This window comes from Gossypium hirsutum, chromosome A02, assembly GCF_007990345.1.
Source record: "Gossypium hirsutum isolate 1008001.06 chromosome A02, Gossypium_hirsutum_v2.1, whole genome shotgun sequence".
In the NCBI taxonomy this organism is placed as follows: domain Eukaryota; kingdom Viridiplantae; phylum Streptophyta; class Magnoliopsida; order Malvales; family Malvaceae; genus Gossypium; species Gossypium hirsutum.
In genome coordinates, this window is record NC_053425.1 from 17241663 (window position 1) to 17247662 (window position 6000).

Below are 6000 nucleotides of genomic sequence, written 5' to 3' on the forward strand. Positions count from 1 at the left end.
TTACCCATATAGTTGACTTGTTCCTCTTCGGTTGTAGGATTGAAGGATTGATATTCTGTATGCACACCTCCTCCACATGAGTCATACCTCATTACTGGATGTACCTACGTAGAACCAAGTAAACCATCAATCTTTTTATTGAGAAGTTCTACTTGATTTGACAGCATAGTAACTAAGTTGACGTTATAAACGCTGGCAGTTTTTGTTGGCTTAGTCCTCATGACTTGCCACTGATGATTATTCAGTGACATTTCTTCAATGAATTCATAAGCCTCTTCAGGTGTTTCATTGTTGATGGTTCCTCCAGCAGCTGTGTTAATCATCTGTCTTGTTGAGGGATTTGCACCATTGTAAAACGTTTGAACTTGCAGCCATAGAGGTAACCCATGGTGAGGGCACCTTCGCAATAGATCCTTGTATCTCTCCCATGCATCGTAAAGTGTTTCTAAGTTCATCTGCACAAAAGAAGAGATATCATTATGTAACTTAACCATTTTAGCCGGCAGAAAATATTTTAGTAGAAATTTTTCGGTCATTTGTTCCCAAGTAGTGATGGACCCTCGTGGTAACGAGTTCATCTACTGTTTAGCCTTGTTTCTCATTGACAAAGGGAATAACCGACGGCAAATGGCATCATCGAAACGCCATTAATTTTGAAAGTGTTGCAAAACTCCAGAAAATTCGCCAAGTGAGTGTTGGGATCCTTATCCTGCAAACCATCAAACTGAACAAACTGTTGTATCATCTGAATTGTGTTAGGTTTCGGTTCAAAATTATTCGCCACAATAGTAGGTCTAACTATACTTGACTCAGTACCTGTTAAAGAAGGTTTAGCATAGTCATACATAGTACGTGGAGCAGGATTTTGATTAGCCGGAATTGCAGGAGGTACCTGATTGCCTTGATTTTCAGCCATCTCTTCGGTTGGCGGTTGAGTATCATCTTCTTGCTCATTCTCCGTGTATCTTAAGCTTCGCCTTATTTCGCTTTGGTTTCTACAATTTGTGTGATCGATTTCTTCGTCAAACAGTAATGGTTTATTCTTTAAATTCACCCCTGTTTCGCTGTCTGATAGTTCTGATCTCTCTTCACTAAAAATTAATTATCTCTCCATACGAGATTCGGATGATGTTTTTGTTTATTTCTTTTGAAAATAGACTAATTAAGGATTCTAATCACATAAATTATAATCAATAACTATTTTTGTATAATTTTTAATGATTCTCCCAAATCGGAACAGGGAATTTCGAAATCATTTTGACTCTGTCTCACAAAATTTCAAATATCTCATAATATGAAATTCTCTTGCATGCACTGCTTCCTCTATGTGAAACTAGACTTATTAAGATTTAATTCCATATTTTATTCAGCTATAACTCAATTTCCACAGTTTATGGTGGATTTTCATAATCAGACTGCTGCTGTCCAAAACAGTTTTAGTGTAAATTAATGATACTAAGTTTATCACACCTTATTAATTCATTTTCACCTTATTGGTAAAAATACATATTTATACATCATAAGTATAGACCTAAAATCACAAGTTCATCATAAAATCATTCTCATAGGCATGAATTACCTATGTACATGTTCATCAAATGTGCGTCATAAATCGTAATCATTTCTTATGAGCTTGGCATGTCATAAATCGTAATCATTTCTTATGAGCTTGGCATACATACCTGTGTTACTCAACATGCTCATATTCATTCCTTACTAATCATACAACATGAATTGAGTTCAAATCTCATCAATTTCATGTAAGTACCTGTACCACTCACAACATAGCCATAAGCTCTATCATTTCGACTTAAACCGTAAATTTCCCGTTGAACCATTTGGAATACTATTGGATAATCTTTAACCTTCAAACATAGGGTACGATGCGATGCCATGTTCCAAACATGGTTTTACACTGGCTCACACATCTAAGTCGATGGCATGTCCCAGAAAAGTCTTACACTGAGTTTCATATATCGAGGCCGATGCCATGTCTCAGACAGGTCTTACACTGGCTCTCATCTATCGGTGTTGATGCCATGCCCCAGACAAGTCTTACACTAACAAATGTCAAGCCGATACCATGTCCCAGATAAGTCTTACACTAGCTTGCATATCTCGAAGCAGATGCATGTCCTAGACATGTCTTACACTAGCTCTCGTCTTAATGTCGATGCCATGTCCCAGACATATCTTACACTAGCACACATCCATAACACCCAAATGCCATGGCAAGGATCTCCAATCTATTCCTAGGGTTCAACCGGGATTTTTTACCACATTAAATCTCATCGTATATTACTCATAGGTACATTCAAGCATTATATACATAATCAAATATTCAATGCATAAATATGAATAAGTTGCATTATTTACATAAAACTTACTCGTTTCAATGGAGTATCATAACCCATCAAATTTCCAATGTATTCAATATCACAAAAATGTTATTAACATTTGGAATCACTTTCTCATACACAACTCCATCAACATATAATTCAATACAATCATAGCAAAATAGTTTTCAAGTATATTAACAATAACATGGATAACATGTTTATTTAGTCACACGAACTTACCTCGAATGCAATTTCGGCTAATTACTCCATTTTAGTCCATAACCTCCTACTTTCTTATTTAAGCCTGAATCTCGATTTTATTAATCTATAATGATAAAATTCACTACTTTAATCATCATATTAACCAATACATTCCATATTTTATACTTTAGAAAAATGACCATTTTGCCCCTAGACTTTCACAAAAATTACGATTTTACCCCTAGGCTCGTAAATCAATTTTTATCGAGTTTCCTCCCTTACCAAGCCTAACTGAATTCTTTTTATAACTATAGCAACTCAAAATTTTAATTATTTCACACATTTTCAACCTATTTTAGAGACTTTACAAAATAATCCCTTTAGGTGTTTTTCATGAACACCAATTCATAAAAGTTGTTTATTACATCACCATGACTTATTTTCTTCCATAAAAATTCAGAAAACAACATAAATATTCACATTGAAAAACCCTAGACTTTCAACCATTTTGTAAAATAATCCCTCATTAGCTAGATTAAGCTACAAGGGTTCCAAAAATACAAAAATCATCAAAAATGACCATAAAAATCACTTACTTGCAAGGGAACTAAGTGGCTGAAAATTTAAGCTCTCAAAACCCCCATGTTTCCTGCCATTTTCGGTGGAAGAAGAAGAAATGAAAAAGATGACAACTTTTTCTTTATTTTATTTTATTACCAAAAAAAGTCACCTAATGCCCACCAAATTTGACTTTTGAAACTTTCTTGTCCCCTATGACCGGCCATCACTCCCCAAATGGCCTATTTACACTTTAAAGACCTCCAATTTTGTTTCTCTAGCTATTTAACATATTTGGGTAGTAAAACAAAACTTTTACCCTTTATGTGATTTAGTTCTTTTCGCAATTAAACTCACAAATGCTAAAATTAATTCACCAAAATTTTTATGCACTCATATAATCATGCTATAACATCGAAAATAATATTAAAATAATTTATTGACCTCAAATTTGTGGTTTCTAAACCACTATTCCTACCAAGCCCTATTTCGGGATGTTACAATAATTAAAGTTGATAATAAAGAAAACCACATTAAACACCATTTTGTATCACCTTTCTTCAATCGAATTTCACAAAGAAGAAAGCCATTTTTGTGCTTAACTTTCTGCAATCTTATCTCCTTCAATTAGGTATGCATTTTTAATCTATTTTTGATGATTTCTATGTTTCTGGAGTCGTTACAGGTTAATCTAGCTAGCCTAGGGACTAATTTACAAAATTGTTAAAGATTTAGGGTTTTTCCATTGATGAATGTACATGTATTTTGATCTTTGATGATAGAAAATGTTTGGTTGTTGTTAGATAAACAACATTTGTAAAATGATTTTTTGGTAAAATTTCCAATTAGGCATTAAATTGAGAAATGTGATAAATTGTATGGTAAATGTGTGAAATAATTAAAAACATGGGCTACTATGGTAATAATGGAAATTCGGCTAGCATGGGTGGGACCTAATTGCATGAATTTGTTTTTTATGAGCTAAGGACTAAATTGTAAGAATGTTAAAATATTTGGGGAAAAAGAGTAAAGTTTCCATAATATGCTTTTTGGGCTAATTGATAATTGAATAAGTTAATTTTGATTACATATAGATCAAGAAAAGTGAAATTCAAATCTAGATTGGGGGAAAAAATTATTGGACTAGTCGATCCATTTCATCATTTTTGCGATCGAGGTAAGTTTGTATGTTAATAAGCATTATTGTAATTGTATTTTAAATGTTTTATATCTGAATTGTTGATGAATATGATTGTATGGAATTGTTTGACGAAGATTAGGTAATGAGGAATCCCGGTTGAACCTTAGGAATAGATTAGGATACAAATGACAAGTCATTAGGGGTTATGTGACTTGGGTGTTAGTCCTTACGTCCTACCGGTGGCTGAGTTTTTCGGCATGTGTTGCTGATTCTCATTAGCTTGTGTGAGCAGCACCGTGCAGCTACGTCATGATCGTCAGCTTGTGTGAGCAGTGTAACACCCCATGCTAGTACCCTACGCCGGGATGGAATACGAGGCGTTACCTGTCTTGAATACATACATTCCCATGTTTCTGAATCATCAAGACCTGGTCAAATTTAAAACTTTGTCTAAACTTCCTCAATATGGCCTACGAGTCTCCAAACATTCATATAAAAACCAATCAGGACCAATTCAGGTTTTCCAACGAACTCTAAAAAATAACACTAGACACAAAGGCACACGCCCGTATGGGAGGGGCAACACGCCCGTGTGACCAATTCAACATGGTTGTGCTGTTGGCCCGTGTGGCTCACACGACCTAAGCATACAGGGGCCCCCCGTGTCCTTTACCCGTGTGGAATTAATTTCAAAGTCGAACCTACAGAGGTTTTCACATGGCTTGGCACACGCCCGTGTCCCTCACACGGCCATGACACGCCCGTGTCTTAGCCCGTGTGTAAAAACCTAGACATTCTATTTTTGATGTTAGCAATTCTTAAGGGTCACCACACACCAGTGTGCTAGGCCGTGTCCTTCACACAGCTGAGACACACGGCTGTGTCTGTACTCGTGTGTTTACTACCATGCATACTGACTTTCAAATTTTATGTACAAGGGACATGCGGCTAAACATCACGCCCGTAGGGTTGACCGTGTGTCGCACATAGCCTAGACACACGCCCGTGTGTCTACCCATGTGGACAAGATAGGGCTATGTACCAAGCCCTTTTACCACCCTGAAACACAACATAACAACAACCAACATATCAAGGTTTAACTTAATATGATTTTCACAACCAAACAACCATAATCAGGACCTATATACATTACATATATTCAACCATGCCAACAATTTCACATTCATGAAAGATTAACTTACATTCACATAATAACTTTCAATTTTAGCCATCTTTCTATGGCCTTATACAAAATGAATCAAAAGCTAAAGTAAGCCAATACATTTGGCCAATTAACAATGACATAAAACTCAAAAGTTAGGGTCTTATACATGCCATAATCAAAATAAAAGATCTAACTATACCAAGTGCTTCGGTTGATAGTGTGACTGGTTTATCCGACGTAGAGATGATCCTCGAACTACTATGTTGGCACTATAAGAAAATGGAAAGAAATAGGGTAAGCATGAAGCTTAGTAAGTTGCATGAAAATAAATATAACGACATCTTTACCATTCATCATCATGCTCATAACACTAAAATAGGCATAAGCGCAACTTACTCGTCACTGTCCAACACAATTCACATAACATATACTAAGCTCACATCTCATGTATTTCATTTAGGTACCTGTATCACTCACAACATGGTTATACGTTTCTCATTTAACTTAAACTGTAACCCTCACCATTGAACCATTTGGAACGCTATCGAATATTCACTACACCTCAAACATAAGGTATAATGCCTATGCCATGTGAT

At 35.6% G+C, this 6000-nt stretch overlaps 1 non-coding gene across 1 annotated transcript; it reads left to right on the top strand.

Moving 5' to 3' along the window:
- Positions 1–381: 381 nt before the first annotated feature.
- Positions 382–487, top strand: LOC121217338 (small nucleolar RNA R71). The gene has a single exon (XR_005913412.1). It is a non-coding gene; the product is annotated as a small nucleolar RNA R71 (small nucleolar RNA).
- Positions 488–6000: the final 5513 nt, after the last annotated feature.